This window comes from Diospyros lotus, chromosome 9, assembly GCF_014633365.1.
Source record: "Diospyros lotus cultivar Yz01 chromosome 9, ASM1463336v1, whole genome shotgun sequence".
NCBI lineage: Eukaryota > Viridiplantae > Streptophyta > Magnoliopsida > Ericales > Ebenaceae > Diospyros > Diospyros lotus.
The window spans coordinates 30,739,458-30,757,467 of NC_068346.1; positions in this window are offsets into that span (position 1 = coordinate 30,739,458).

Sequence of the window (18,010 nt, forward strand, 5' to 3'; positions counted from 1 at the left end):
GATCTTATGAATTGCCCAATATGCTTTATGCTCAATTTCCACTGGCAGATGACAAGATTTACCGTATACTAGCCTATAGGGAGACATTCCCAAAATTGTTTTGTAAGCTGTTCTGTATGCCCAAAGAGCATCTACTAGTCTTAAGGACCAATCCTTACGATTAGCAGCAACAGTCTTTTCCAATATGCGCTTAATCTCCCTATTAGCTAGCTCGGCTTAACCATTGGTTTGGGGATGGTATGGTGTTGCAACCTTATGCAGTACACCATATTTCTTCATTAATCCTGCCACAACTTTATTACAAAAATGGGAACCCCCATCACTGATGATTGCTCATGGCATCCCAAATCGACTGAATATGTTTTCTTTCAAAAATTTCATGACAGTCCTATGGTCATTTATTCTGGCCGGGATTGCTTCTACCCATTTGGACACATAGTCAACAGCAAGTAAGATGTATTCATGACCAAATGAATTGACAAATGGGCCCATAAAATCCATACCCCAATAGTCAAAAACTTCTAACACTTGGATCGGATGTAATGGCATCATGTTTCTCCTTGACAGACTTCCTAACCTTTGACATCGATCGCAATTTGAACAGAACTTGTACACATCCTTGAACAGTGTCGGCCAATAAAATCCACTCTAAAAATTTTTTGCAACTGTTTTCTTGACAGAAAAATGGCCTCCACATGCAAGAGTATGACTAAAATTGATGACACTTTGTTGCTCATGATCGGGTATGCATCTACGGATGATTTGGTCAGGACAATACTTGAAGAGGTAGGGCTCATCCCAAAAGAAGGTTCTGACTTTTCTGAAGAATTTATGCCTATCTTGCTTACTCCAATGGTCTGGGATCAGACCAGTTGCCAGGTAGTTCGCAATGTCAGTATACCAAGGGACAACAGATGATGCACGAATAACATTCACTTCAAACAGTTGCTCCTCAGGGAAATTGTCATAAATTGGTTCATCAAATTGTGTGAGATCTTGACTTGGAATCCTTGACAAATGGTCAGCCACCATATTTTCTACTCCCTTCTTGTCTTTGATTTCAATGTTGAACTCTTGCAGGAGTAAGATCCATCGGAGCAGACGTGGTTTTGCATCTTGCTTTGTGAACAAATACTTCAAAGCAGCGTGATCAGTAAAAATGATCACTAGTGACCCTACGAGGTAAGATCGGAACTTGTCCAGGGCAAAGACAACTGCCAGTAACTCTTTCTCTATAGTGGTGTAATTCTTTTGTGCCTCATTAAGAGTTTTGCTAGCATAATATATCACATGAGGTTTCTTATCCTTCCTCTGCCCTAACACAGCTCCTACCGCGTAATCACTAGCATCGCACATAAGTTCAAACGGGAGGGACCAATTAGGGGAATGAATGATAGGTGCTGAAATGAGTGCATCTTTCAATTTATCAAAAGCATTTTGACAGGCAAGACTCCATTCAAACGGAACATCTTGAGACAACAAATGGCATAAGGGTCTTGTTATGGTGCTAAAGGAAGCAATGAATCTCTTATAAAACCCTGCATGTCCCAAAAAACTTCTGATGTCTTTCACATTCCTAGGGATGGGGAGTTTTTGAATTATTTCAATTTTTGACCTGTCTACCTCCATCCCCCTAGATGAAACGATGTGCCCCAAGACTATGCCCTGTTTCACCATGAAGTGACATTTTTCCCAATTGAGTATCAGATTTGTTTCCTCACATCTTGCTAAAACCTTTTTCAGATTCTCCAAACAGGCCTCAAAGTTATTTCCACAAACAGAAAAGTCATCCATAAATACTTCAACAATCTGCTCAACCATTTCACTAAAAATGCTCATCATACATCTTTGAAAGGTGGCTGGAGCATTGCATAACCCAAATGGCATGCGCTTGTATGCAAATGTCCCGAATGGACATGTGAAAGTTGTCTTCTCCTGATTTTCTAGTGCAATTTCTATCTGATTGTACCCTGAGTACCCATCTAAGAAACAATAGTAGGCTTGGCCTGCTATTCTCTCCAGAACTTGATCCAAGAAAGGCAAAGGAAAATGATCTTTCCTTGTCACAGAATTGAGCTTTCTATAATCAATGCACATACGCCATCCTGTCTGGATGCGCGTGGGAATCAGTTCATTGTTCTCATTTTTTACAACAGTGACTCCAGACTTTTTGGGTACTACCTGTGTTGGACTTACCTACTTAGAATCAGAGATTGGGTAAATTATTTCAGCATCCAATAGCTTAAGCACTTCTTTTCTGACAACTTCTTTCATGTTGGGATTTAATCTCCTTTGCATTTGCCTAACTGGTTTTGCTCCTTCTTCCAAGAATATCTTATGAGTACAGATCAAAGGGCTAATACCTTGCAAATCTGAAATGGTCCATCCTAATGACTTCCTGTGTGCTTTTAGAACTTCTATCAGTTGTTGCTCTTGCTGAGGTGTCAAACTTGAAGAGATCACCACTGGGAATGCTTTCCCTTCTCCTAGAAAGACATAATTCAAATCACTGGGCAATGGCTTTCTCTTAGGCGTGGACTGATGGCTATCAGGAGCCATAAGCTTACTGTTCAAGTTCCTTAATGGCTCTAAACCAGGCATCCATGTAGGCTTCTCACTTTCTTTGCCTATGACTTCCACTTCTTTTATTTTTTCAAGATCTTGATTTCCTTCTTTGGGTCTTCTCATGAACTCTTCAAAATAGTCATTGGTCAGTGTTTGGATCAAGTCTACCTCCTCCACTTCACTCTCAGTGTCCTGATGTTTGGCTACCCTGAAGATATTCATTTCTACAGTCATGTTCCCAAAAGATAGCTTTAACACACCATTTCTACAGTTGATGATGGCATTTGATGTGGCAAGGAATGGTCGACCTAAGATGACTGGCACAGGAGGTTGAGGCCCCTGATGCGGCTGGGTGTCCAAAACGATGAAGTCCACTAGAAAGTAGAACTTATCGATTTGTACCAGAACATCCTCCACAATTCCTCGTGGAACTTTGACTGATCGATCAGCCAGCTGAAGGGTCAGTCTAGTGGGTTTAAGCTCACCTAATCCCAACTGTTGATACACACTGTATGGCAACAAATTGACACTAGCTCCTAAATCCAAGAGTGCCCGATCAACCTTTTGACTTCCTATGATGCATGTAATGGTTGGACAGCATGGGTTTTTGTATTTGGGAGGAGTTTTCAATTGGAGAATGGCGCTGACTTGTTCAGTCAGGAATGCCTTTTCATGCACATTTGTTTTTCTTTTGACAGTGCACAGATTTTTCAAAAATTTTGCATATGAAGGTGTTTGTTTGATTGCATCCAACAGCGGATGTTGATTCTCACTTGCTTAAATACTTCATATATATCTGCATTTTGTTGCTCTTTTTTCAAATGATTCAACCTTTATGGAAAAGGTGGTTTGGGCCTGTATTGAATTTCTTTCTTATCTTCTTTTTGTTTTTCATTTTTCTTATTTTTTTTTTCATTTTTTTCATTTTTTTCATTTTTCTCCACGGTGGATTCATGATCTTTTGGTTCTTTTTCTTCATCAACATGTTGGTTTATCCTATGATCAGTTGGTTTCTCAATTATTCTTCCACTTCTTAGGGCAGTCACTGCTTGCACTTGTTCATGAGTGTTGGTTTCACTATTTGAAGCTTCTACCTGGTTGGTTTGCCTAATTGGGTTAGGATTAGTTTGGGATGGAAACCTTCCGGGTTCTCTCACACTCAATGTTTGTGTTATCTTGGTCAACTGGCTCCTAATGTCTTCTATGGCTCTGTTTGTTTGGTCTTGATTTTTGACAAGTTGAGCAACTTGATTGTTGATACCTGTTTGACTTTGGATGAACTGGTGCAAGGTATCTTCCAAAGATCTTCTATGAGGAGGTTGGTAAGTATTGGATGAAGAACCTTGATTTTGTTGGAAGGTGTGTTGTTGTGTAGGGAAGGGAGGTTGAGAATGATTTCCAGAATCATTTCTCCAAGAAAAATTGGGGTGATTTCTATTATTGGGATGGTATGAATTGTAGTTGTGATTATTCCCATAATAGGCTCCACTCTGATTTTGATTTTGTCTCCCCTCAAAGTTGTGTGAATGATTGTTATTAGTCTGCCCATACAATACCTCCTTGAAAGCAGGTAGGGTAGGACATTCTTCAGTTGAATGATCTGTTGCATCACACACAGCACACTTTACTTCCACTTGATTAACAGATTGCACCTTTTTGGGTTGCATGTTTTCAACTTTCTTTGTTAAAGCAGTTAGTCTTGCATTTAAATCGTCACTCTCACTCAGTTGGTATCGCCCTCTAGGTTGTGGATTTTCTCTTGAATCAAGAGCAGATGTTGGACCAACTTCTCAGTTCCTTGTATTCTCAGCCAATGTGTCAAAGAAGTTGAAAGTTTCTTCTGGAGTCTTCTCATAGAATTCTCCATTGCACATTGTAGAAACTAGCATTTTCAATTGGGGAGTGAGTGAATCATGAAAGAAACTAACCACTCTCCATTGCTCAAAAGCATGGTGCGGACAAGTGTGAAGAAGGTCTTTAAACCTTTCCCATGCTTGAGCAAAATTCTCATTTGGTTTACAAGCAAAGTTCATGATTTGTCTTTGAAGAGTAGCAGTTCTGTTGGCAGGGAAGTATTTTTTTAAGAAAGTTGTTTGCATTTCTCTCCAAGTTCCTATAGATCTAGGTGGGAGAGTGCTTAACCATATTTTTGCCTTATCTTTCAGTGAGAATGGAAAGAGTTTTAATCTTATGACATCCTCATTTGCTGTATGGTCCATGCAAGTGCTACATACTTCCTCAAATTCTTTCATATGAGTATATGGATTTACAGAATCCATGCCATGAAAAGTTGGCAACAATTGGATTGTGCCAGGTTTGAAGTTAAACCTATGATGGTTGATGGGAAGAATAATGCATGAGGGGGTTGTCTGCCTAGGAGGATGAAGATACTCCCTAAGGGGTCTGATCATACCCTGATCAATGGGATCAGGGTCACCGTGATCACTACCATGTGCAGACATGTTGTGTGCAAGTGGCATGTTCTCATTGTGTTGAGACATGAGTGATTGATATTCTATAGTTTTACCTGACCTAAGTGTCATACACTATGCACAAATAAAAATAAAGTAAAAAGAAACAGAGTTACCGAATTTATCAGGAGATGCCTTTTCTTATATATTTTTTTTCTTTTTGTTTTTGCCTCAATCTCCCCGGCAACGGCGCCAAAATTTGGCTGCACTCCCACCCTGCAATTAAAACACAAAACAAAACACAATAAAAATTTTATATTTTTTTCTTTATTTAGGTGAGAGGTTTATACTCGTCAGTGTACGAGTGCAGTTGTAGTCCAAACTTAAATTTATATTTTCTGAATGAGTTCAGGTCGTCCACTGAGAGATTTATTTATGGAAAAATAAAAAGAATGTCACACAAGCACACACGCATTTGGACAAATTGGCAACAAGGTTTATTATAGTTTTTTAAACAACAGATACTAGGAAATAAATTAAGGCAGTAATTGAAATAAATACTTTAAGTGAGAATATAAAATTGGATAGTACTTGAGTTAAGATAATTTCAGTGCCAACCCGTTGATTCCCAAATTTTAACAGATAAGTTAGTAACATTAATTTAATTTCAGATATGAGGGTTTGTTATTAAATGCAATTAGAGATTATGATAGTTCTAGTTTAAGCAATCCCCATACATGATATGTGAGATTCTAATTTAAGCAACTACCATAAATCCAATTACAATTAATATACAAGACAACTAAATTAATCATCCGGGTTTGGGTATGATAGCGTTTCCAGTTCTAGTAACTCTCATGCGTGACATGAAAGCTCTAAGTTAGGCTTACGCTCCAATCCAAACCTAGTGATTTCTCAATAATTAAGATACACTCATACTGAAATTTAAATTAATATTACTTATTTAAAGCGCAACTTTCTTTGGAAATCATTGGCGTTGGACACTGTCCTTGCCTTAGTCCAAGATTAGATTCAGCTACTCATTTCCATTTAAAAGTTAATTGACATGAATTTAAACGACGTAATTTAAATAACAGAATTTAAATGATAAGAATTAAAATAGCAGAAACTAACCGGCCATTTAGGCGGTGGATAATTAAAAGACAAGAATTAAAATTACAGAAATTTAAAGGCATAAATTAACCGGCCATTTAGGCGGTGGATAATTAAATGACAAGAATTAAAATTACAGAAATTTAAAGGCATAAACTAACCGACCATTTAGGCGGTGAATAATAAAGTAATAATAAATGACATAAGAATTTAAAAGAAGAAATGAAGAAATAAGATCACAAGAGAAAAAAACTAAAGAAAATGAGAGAGAACAAAAGCAATTCTCAAAGAGAGAATTCTAAGGAAATAACTAAACTTTGATTCAAGAATAATAATCACACTTACAAATGCAATCAAGTGAGCTATTTATAGGCCACAAGATGCAATACAAACCACACAATTTCAATTATTCAATTAGACATAATTATATCTAATGGGCACTCACACACTTAAAGTTAAATGAATTTTAGCTATAATACACACCTAATATTAAATGGATTTTAGCTAAAATACATACCTAATAAAGCACTCATAAAGTTAAATGGATTTTAGCTAAAAAACACACCTAATAAAACTCTCGCATAAAAAATAAAAATAGATTTCTATAAATTGATTTTTTAATCTTCATTAGGATTAAAAATAATCCTTGGGCTTTCTCCAAATAATATCTTCCATGGGTTGCTCAAATTGGGCCTTAATTCTTCATGGGCTTGAATTCTTCATGGACTTTAATTTTTCATGGGCTTGATTTCTTCATGGGTTTGATTTCTTCATGGACTTGAATTCTTCATGGACTTTAAGTCTTCATGGGCTTGAATTCTTCATGTCTAAAAAAATAATTTAATGTTATTAATAAATTATATATTATATATATGTATTACACATGACACATATATATATTATATTATATTATATATATATTACATGCACGCATATAATGATGTAGATGTATTATATATAATTTTATATATTATTATTATTTACTTTAGAACTTCATTTCATTCATCTTTCAATTTAAAGTTGCATATAACCATAAAATATATATTAACATCTAATTTAAGCCATTTTTAAGATCAAAAGAAGGGTATAATTATAACAAAATTTTTATAAAATTAACCACTAATCATCGACTTAAGGGAAAAATAAGTTGACTTATCTGAGAACAAGGAGAAAAATGACTGCAACAACAAGCCTCTGCATAGTCGACTTATCCCATAAATGAGTCGACTCGACGCAACCAAAAACATACCAACTGTATACCAAACACACCAAAACCCCCTCATCTAGCTTTCTAACCCACAAATACCACTCCATGAACAAAAAATGGGGTGAAATATACCCCATGGAGACTTTTAAAGAGACCCCAAACCATCTCAAATAGAAAACTCACAAGCTAAGACATTTATACAACATTTGCAACCAAATGAGAGAAGTCATTTTACCGAAAATGATTTCAACACAATGGAAAAGACAACATCTTGCACCAAATGGAAAAAGAGAGCAAAAGAAACTTGCACAAAATAAAATTTAAGTGTAAGTAGAACTTGCCTTGATTAAGCTTGAACTGAAAGAAAAGAAAAGCCTTCCAATGAAGCTGAATTCCTCACTCTTTGAAGCTCCAATTTAAGAAGAAGAAAAAGATGATGATGATGATGGATTAGTCGTCTGGAGAAGGAGAAGAAGAATGAGGAAGAAAATAAATGAAGAGAAGACAAGAGTATGGGGAGAAAAGGGGAAGAGTGGGCTGCCAACCACCCTTTTGGGGAAAATTACCATTTTGCCCTCTACTCACACACAGAACACAAAATATCCTCATGCCCCTTATAGTCATTTTGCATTTTCTTATTTCTTTCTCATTTTCATTATCAAACCAATTATGTAAATCTCATTTTTTTCCCACCTTTATTCATAAAGCATGCCCATTTTTAACGTTTGCCATTTTCCTTTCTTTCTTTCTTTTTTCCCATTTATTTCACTCAATCCACTTAAATATATGGGCTCAAGCCCATTCACTAGCCCAATTCAAAGTGGCCCATTTCCATCATAGGCCCCAATGAAAATCATTCTCATTTATTAAAATACAACCTACTAATACATGGGCTTAGGCCCAAATAGGCAATCCAATCCATTAAATTAAACAATTTACTTACATAAATTTTGCCACATAAAAATATTTTCCACATTTAATTTAATAGGGCAAAATTTTCAATTCCCATAAATAAAATATAAATAAACTCCTAGACCCACTAACGGGTCATTACAGTTTCTCCCCCCTTCAAAGAATTTAGACCTCCAAATTCGGACTTGCTCATACACACAACTAGGAAGGAGATGCCTCATCTCAACTCAACTCTCGGGTAACCTCGCCCAAACAGGGACGCCACCACCAAACCGATTCATACTAAATCAACTGACTCCTCAACACCTTCCCTCTGTAATGCTCAATGACGTTTCCCCATATGATACCTCAGTCTTAACCTCTATGGTCTAATAGTCTACCATATGTTGAGGACTCCACACATACTTCCTTACGTCAACATATGAAACACTTCATGCACACCTGCCAAACCAGGCTAACTCATACACCAAAGATTCAATTCACTCTAAAATCTCAAAGGATCAATGTAGTGAGGACTAAGCTTCCTTGAAATCGCAATTCAGCATACACCCATCCTGGGCATTGCCTTCTACCATGTACGATCTTTAACAGCAACTTCAAGTCACGATAACTTCTATTTCTGTAATTCCTTTGCCTATATATCTTGGGTTGTCTTCATACAACCATAGTGGTTCGGATCTTCTCCAAAGTTTACTCAATAGCTTCGGGTCCCAACAACACCCCCTATCCGACTTCCTCTCAACCCATTGGCAATCTACATGGCTTATTATAAAAATAAATGCCCCATAAGGCGACTTATCCAATGTTGGAGTGGTAACTATTATTGTAGCAACTTTCACTATCTGCAATTGATCATCCCAATTGCCATGGGACTTCCTTACACACATTCCTAGCATATCTTCCAATATCTAAATAATCCTCACTATCCGCCTGACAACTACGAACGAAATACAACACTGGACTTCAACCTGGACCCCCAAGGCAAAATGTCAAGCATCCTTCAAGCCCACAGATATGGTTAATACCAAAGCCCATGCCACTTAATGTTCAGGTTCTGAAACCTTCCTATCGAGGGTCTTTTCCAATAAGTTTGACCCTTTTTCCAATTCACTCAAGACAACAGAGTAGCGATGCTCAAATTCCCTTTTTAACAATCCACAGTAACGCCTTGTTATCTAAGAAACTCCTTATATCTGCAATGATCATAAATAGTGATCATTTTTCTACCGCTCAGGCCTTGGCAAGATCCACAAAGAGACTATTTCTCTCGACCGAAATTCACATTTGCTACTCATATCATACATCTTGCAATTTCCCAACTTGGACAAGATAACCTGTAAGTACTTTGGGCGAGTTTCTTCACTTGGCGAGTATATCCCCATCTCATCGATAAAAACTATAATACCATTTTTTGAGATGACTTACCTTCCCGTCTCACCATTCCCTGATATCATCTCGACTACATGACCATCTTAGAAAATGCCCCGCCTCAACAGCTATTCCAAGAAGTCATCCACTTACGATGGGGTCTTATCAGTCATGGTCTCTTATTTCAAATACCACCATTCATGCACCCCACTGCACTGCCATATTTCCTCCTCTCTTTACAAATTTATCCAGTATCATCTAAGCGCTATTAACATACATTAATACCACGCATCGAATATGAATACACATACATACATATATATATATTTATATATATCTTGACCACATTACTATTTTAATGGTTTTAGAAAACCACACTCAGCAAAAACACAATCGACAGATGAAAGGAAACGGGCGACCGTTCGCGATCGATCATAGCTCCTCACCATCGGTCAACAGCTCTATGATAAAATAGGCTCTCACCTTATTATTTTCTTTCCCTTAGCCTACCATTAGCCTACAGAATCGCATAACATTTTTATATGGGCTAGCCTAGTCTAAGTTTTACGTATATACATACACGTGCATTCATACGGTAGCTCTTACTCTTTCTTTTTTCCTTTAATTCACCGTGCACATCCTCATCCTAAAACCCAACCAAAAATTCAGGCAAGTAACGACACGTATCTTTCATATAATTCCAACTTAGTTCCTCATTAATTCAATTATGTACTCGCCCAATCAACTCACTTGTGAGTACTACACACTCCTTAAACTCCCACAATTTGCTACCGAAATATCCCTAACTCACATATTCCACATGAACATTGCCATAACTATTTACACTTCTCACTAATTCCAGTCATACCACACATATGTTACGACCATTAGCCCTTAACTATAGATCAATGGCAATTCAATCCTCAAGCCCTTCCCTCACATAGAGACAATCTTCCCTTTTAAGGCCTTGAAGAATCAAACATGAAAACCCATAGGTTGTGCATACTTCAATGCATACGGGTCTATAAAAAATGTAGTCTATCCAACTCAAAACCCTGTCACATTATTCACTCACCCTGCCTAGCATGTAAGACAATTTCACACAACAAATATTTATAAATGGTCCCCATTTGTGACAAAACAAAACTCCCTATACATTTTACTACTATATATGATGCGTTTCACCCATACTTCACCTACTGCATATGCACAATGCCATCACTTACAACTTTAATAGCACTACATTTCTACTAAATAATACTCTTCTTATCCCCCTCAGCGTGGGATATGGCCTCATCTTCCAGGCAAGCCAAACCTCCCTCGCTGCCTACACTTGACTCAAGCCCAATGAGCTCTTCTCTTCGACAAGTTGGCCTCCACTTCACAGTCTCAGATGGAAATTCCCTAGAAATCGTTCTTTCCTCCTCAGTGAAACAAACTGCAGTTTGACATGGATCCCATACCTCCGCTTGTGGCTCTATAGCAAAGACAAAATCGTCATAGTGGAACCGGAGGTGCATGTCTTGCATCAGTATCCAGGTAAGCTCTTTCCACGCTTCGTTCATATATTTTCTCATGAGCAACACTTGTTTTTCCGGGAGGCCCCACACATTCCACATGTACTCATGGATGGTAGAGTGGAACACTGAATCCACCCGATGTAGATGGTCCACCACACGCTCTCATTCTCGCTATTTTCCTCCCCATACTGTGAGCAGTTCCTTTTCCTAGCAATACCAAAGTAAATCTAGCTCCCCTAAGCTTGGGTCTGACAGCTTAGAACTCAATCCCCTAGGGTCCATGTAAAGGTGTTCTAGAGTCTGCACACAAAGCCGAGCATCAGCCAAATTACCAAAGCAAATCACTCCTCACCCAAGCACCAAATTTGGAAACATACGTCCCATTATTAATACACCCCTAAACAAGCCATATCACATTACATACTTAGAGTACAATCTTAAATTAAATCCTTACTTCGGACTACTAAACTTAGTCCTAACTCTACTCGACATTCATATGTGTATAGAGACTCATCTCGTCCGGACCTTTGCTCTGATACCAAGTTGTTAGGGCCTGCTCCTAGATTTTTCTACTAACATAGGAAGTTCGAGAGAAAGTCTATTCAAGATAAATACATATACAAATCACTCAAGAATTACAAAAAAGAATCTTTTCATTTCCATATTTGTTCACTAACAATAGGAGCCATAATAAGTATTATACACATTCATTATATCATCATCTAGGTCTTACCACCCATATATTTTTAAAATAAAAGGGCATCAAGACTTTAAATACAAAATGAAACCCTCTAGTCATGCCCTCAAACTACACCCATGGATCTTTGAGGCCGGGACATCTCTGTACACATCTAACCAGAACTCACCCCCAAAACAACCTTTTCCTTTTCCTAGAATGACAAAAGAAGCAAAGTGAGCCATAAGGCCCAGCAAGTATATAGCAAAGGGAAACAACAACAAGCTCAATATACGAAGGCATGCATAACATGGAGCCAAGGAAAAATCACTACCCGACACTAAACCTCACTTGAATTCATGCCTTCTACGCTTGACAACATCATCCCCCAAGAAAATATAATTTATTACATTTCATCAAAACACATTTTTCAAAGTGAGCCATGAGGCTCGACAAGCGTATAAAAACAACGAAAATTAAATTTGACCAGACTTTCCCTGAACACCACTCATATCATGCCACATACGAAACACACGCCAATCTCATATGCATAAATGACACACAATCCATGCTATGTGGTTATATAAATATCCAGCCTACCCTGAATACAAACCTACCAGTAACCCAGAAAGGCAACCAAATCAACCACATGAGCCCAAGGCTCTCGTACCACATCCATAGATGTCATATCCATCACTGGCGTCATCATGTGTGACAGCACCCACAATCTCATCAAGGTCACAAGCTGCTATGAGCCTCCACCCACAGTCTTACGCATCACAAGATCTAGCTATTGTGGGCCTCCACCCACAGTCTTACGCATCACATGATCTAGCTGCTGTGAGCCTCTACCCACAGTCTTACGCATCACAATCACAAGTCAACTTTCACTACCATTACCACCATGCAATGCAGCATATAAGGAATGCAATGGCTCTTGCAGCATTAACGTGATGGCAAGGCCCCCATAAGCCAAACATCAGGCCATGCTACACCCACGTAGGAATTCACACACACAAATGCTCTAATGCATATGCTCGCCTAACATACACAAGTTAACACTCACAGGCCAACTATGTCATGCCAATGCTCACGCTCCCATCACATACAAAGTACGACCCCCCAATGAATGCAACTCGTGACCCATCATCATAATGCAAGATAGAATAGCATACAATGCCATGCAACACAACCACAACAATGCTATGACAAGTGACATTCACATATCCTCAATTTTGCCCATTAAAGCTCTCGGCTCTTTCACAATTCACATTTAAATAGGTTTCACCACATCAATTAAGGGAAATTATTTATATGATGATAGCAATGCATCATACATGAGATGCTATGGACATGCCAATCATGAACATTTCTTAACAACTTACCAAATGATTATCATCATGCTTCCTCATGCAACTCACTTATGTTATTATCACATGAACCCATGTATGTACATATAGGTATCTTTAACCACATTTTATCATTTTAGAGGATCAAGTGATATCGGAGGAAGTATTTAATAGCAATTTACTTTAACAATCTTACTTGATTTAGATTAAGAAAAGCCTTAACCAACTCAAATCATATAAAAAGTATATGATATTATATATCAAATCGAATCTCTCGAAGTCTAGTTTATAACACTTCAAATGGACATCAATTCTAACTTCTACATAGAAAGTTATAACCAAAATAGCGAAGCATGCGCAATGTTGACAGAAATTGCTAAGTCGACTTAAGGAGAAAAAAAGTAGACTGAGACTAAGTCGACTTAAGGGAAAAATAAGTTGACTTATCTGAGAACAAGGAGAAAACTGACTGCAAAGACAACCCTCTGTCGAGTCAACTTATCCCATAAATGAGTTGACTCGACGCACCCAAAAACATACAAAATGAATACCAAACACACCGAAACCCCCTCTCATCTAGCTTCCTAACCCACAAATACCATTCCATGAACAAAAAATGGGGTGAAATATACCCCATGGAGACTTTCAAAGAGACCTCAAACCATCTCAAATGGAAAACCCACAAGCTAAGAAATTAATACAACATTTACAACCAAAGGAGAGAAACCATTTTATCGAAAACGATTTCAATACAATGGAGAAGACAACATTTTGCATCAAATGGAAAAAGAGAGGAAAATAAACTTGCACAAAATAAAATTTGAAGTGCAAGTAGAACTTTCCTTGATTAAGCTTGAACCGAAAGAAAAGAAAAGCCTTCCGATGAAACTAAATTCCTCACTGTTTGAAGCTCCAATTTAAGAAGAAGAAGATGATGATGATGAAGCAGTCGTCAGGAGTTGAAGAAGAAGAATGAGGAAGAAAATAAATGAAGAAAAGTTAAGAGTACGGGAACAAAAGGGGAAGAGTGGGCTACTAACCACCCCATTGGGGAAAATTACCATTTTACCCTCTACTCACACAAAACACAAAATATCTTCATGCCCCTTATGGTCATTTTGTATTTTCTTATTTCTTTCTCATTTTCATTATCAAACTAATTATGCAAATCTCCTTTTTGCCCTCATCTTTATTCATAAAGCATGCCCATTTTTGACATTTGTCATTTTTCTTTCTTTTTTTTTTCCATTTATTTCACTTAATCCACTTAAATATATGGGCTCAAGCCCACTCACTAGACCAATTCAAAGTGGTCCATTTCCATCATAGGCCCCAATCAAAATCATTCTCATTTATTAAAATACAACCTACTAATACATGGGCTTAGGCCCAAATAGGTAATCCAATCCATTAAATTAAACATATAAATTTTGCCACATAAAAATATTTTTCACATTTAATTTAATAGGAAAAATTTTCAATTCCCATAAATAAAATATTAATAAACTTTTAGACCCACTAACGGGTCGTTACAGTTGATGTTAAGTTATATAGAAGCATGATTGGATCCTTACTATATTTAACCACAAGTAGGCTAGACATCATTTTTAGTGTTCGCTTGTATGTTAGATTTCAATCCAATCCTGAGGAATCTTGTCTCAAGGTTGTCAAAAGAATCTTTAGGTTTTTTAAATCATCTTCTAGTCTTGAGTTATATTATCGAAAACAAATAAGCTAAATTTAATTGAATATATAGATGTTGATTATGATGGATGCAAAATTGATAGAAAGAGCATTAGTGGGTCATGCCAATTTTTAAGTGGTTCTTTAGTGTCTTGGTCTAGTAGGAAACAAAATATTGTTTCACTTTTTTCTACTAAAGCTGAATACATAGTGGCTGGAAGTTGTTGTGCACAAATTATTTGGATGAAACATCAATTGGAAGATTTTGGCATAAGACTTAGCAGTATTCCTATCAAGTGTGACAATACGAGTGCAATAGCCTTAGTAAAAACTCTCGTATTCCATGCAAGAACAAAACAAATTGAGGTGAAACGTCATTTTATTAGAGATCGTGTCTAAAAAGAGGACATCAAACTTGAATTCATAGACACAAATCATCAAATAGTCAATATTTTCACAAAACTATTAGATAAGAACAAATTTGAATTCTTTAGGAGCGAACTAGGGATGATTGCTTCTTGAAGTTACGAAATATTTGATGTTAACATCCTAAGTGAAATATTTATTGTTGTAAAATGTATGACATATTTATGTGCATTCAAATTTGGTTATTCCTTTTGTGAAGACTGTTTTAAAATTTCTCAAAAGACAGAGAAAAATTGTCAACCATTTTTCACTCATGTCAAAAAAATAAGAACAACATAGAATTGTCGACCATTTTCATAAGACTGTCGATTGTTTCATATAAAAGTCGATAGTTTTGCTCTATTTTTTGATTGTTTTTATCGATTTAGGGCTATAAAAGTTAACTTTGCCAACTCATTTGTCATTTTTCCCTCTTTAAAAATCCTAGATCTTTCAACCATTCTTCCCCCATTCCATTTGGTAGATTACTTCATTCGACTATTTCATCTTGATTTGATTGATTCCTTTTGAAAATCGAACACCCACTCAAGTTCCTTGATAGTTTCAATCGATTTTTCCCTATTCATCAAAGGATTTGACCGATTGCATCCTCCAAATCGATATGGCACGAACCAAAAACGTGGGAAAGGGTAAGGAACGCGCAAGTGATAGCCGACCACCTCTATCTCAACACGCCATAGAGCTTTTCTCTAACCCTCACTAGAAGGAAAGATTTGAGTATGGATTCGACTCACGTGAGGTATTACTCGGTTGTTATCTATATGTTCAATTCATGGGCTCAATAAAGTTTCCATACATAGACATTTTAAGGAATGTGGATGGTGGGACTTCATGTCAATTCATAGAGATATATTGGTGGATCTAGTTAAAGTCTTCTATTCCAATGGTAGCAATTTGTTTAATGGAAGAAGATTAGATAAAAGATTCAGAACAAATTTAGGATCCACATCCTTTGAAGTGAATATCAATATGATTCATAATTTCTTTGGAATACCAGAAAGAGGGGAAGATTACACACAATGGACTTGCAATTTTGTGGTTGTTTCTCGTTTAGTGTTTGAGGATGATTCCATAAATAAATTTATTTCCAACACCACTAAGATGTCCTTGCACAACAGATTGTTACATATCATCTACACCCCAAGTCTTAGTTCCAAGGAGTGGTAATTATGCCCAAATCACTAATGAAGACTTATGGCTAATGCAATTCATCATTGCCAAGAGGAGACCAAATTTATGCTTGCTCATAGTGAATCAAATGATTAAGGCCTTCAGCGGCAAGTCTAGGTCACTGCCATATGGTATGGCAGTTAGTTTTATATTGGATAAGATGGTGGGCAATTTGGGGAGTGCACAAAAAGCCTATATTAACCCTGCTCAACACCTCAATGCCTCCACTGCTATGAGAATTGGGTTTAAGGAAAATGACGAAGGTGAATAGATAAGAAGCAAGAAGAGGGAGTTGGTCGATGAAGCTCATGAGGATGAGCAGCCCATTCCATAGCCTGATCATGACCCTTCATCCTCATTACTTAGAGAAGAAGCAGAGCCTAGAGACAGTGATATTCAATTACTTTTTCATGGGATGACTGAGCTAAAGAGTGAGATTAGTGAACTTCGTTCCAGGCAAGACATGATCATTACTCGTCAAGATAAGATCTCCACTCAACTTGCTCAAGTTACTCAACTAATTTTTCTTGTCCACTCTATTCTTGCTCGCTTGCCTACATCAACACCATCCTCACCTCCTCGTGATCCTTAAGAGTTTTTATTTCTCCTTTTCTTTTCAATGTTGTTCACATTTAAATATTTTTATGTGTTACGTTTTTGAATGTATTTTGATGTTCACAAATATATCAAATGCTTTTTAAATTGCTTAACTATATGCATTTCTTGATCTATCCACATCCTATAAATTTCTATATGCATTTTACTTTGTCTAATGATTAATCATATCTCAAGCTTACAAGGCCATTTAGTGTCTAAGGGGGAGTACTCTTCTTTTTCAAATGTGTAAGTTTCTCTTTTTCTCAAATTAAGGGGAAGTTCTTATTTTTTATATTAGCAATTCATTCCTATTGATTATGACAATGAGGGGGGGGGGGGGGGGAGGAGAATTAGAGCATGATTTTTTAATCTTCTAAAATAATACTAGGAAGTTTTGTCATCATAAAAAATGGAGAGATTATTATTATGTTTTTTAATGTAATTTTGATGATGAGAAACTTAATGGTTTTTAGAATTTGAAAATGAAATAATTTGTATATCCTTGATCTTTCCAAATGACGTATCCATGGCTTGAAGATGCGATGTTCTTCAAATATATTGATAAGGCCATACAAAATTCTTATTGATAAATATTTCATCTTGGAAAATATCTCTTTATCTCTTGAGAAATGTTTTACTGATCTCAAATAAAATATGTGTTGATTTTCGTCAATTTTATTCTTCAAAATCATACTCATCTTTAAAGAACAAGACAAAACTATCGACTTCTTCTTCTTATCTATCGACTTTCTTATACCTTTGAAGTATGGAATTTCTTAAGCTTCAAAATTTGTCGAATTTTTCAAAATAGTCGACTACTTTTAGTCTTTGACCTAAAACAATCGATAGTTATAAAATCTCTTAACAAACAAATTTCATGCTCTCGGTCCAAGTGATTTTAGTTCAAATAAAGTCGACAGTGACTGTATAGTGTCGACTTTCATCTTCAAATGCCAACTCTATGTTATAAAATGTTGACTTCTTTTCTAAACAAGTCGACTCTTTTCTAAAAA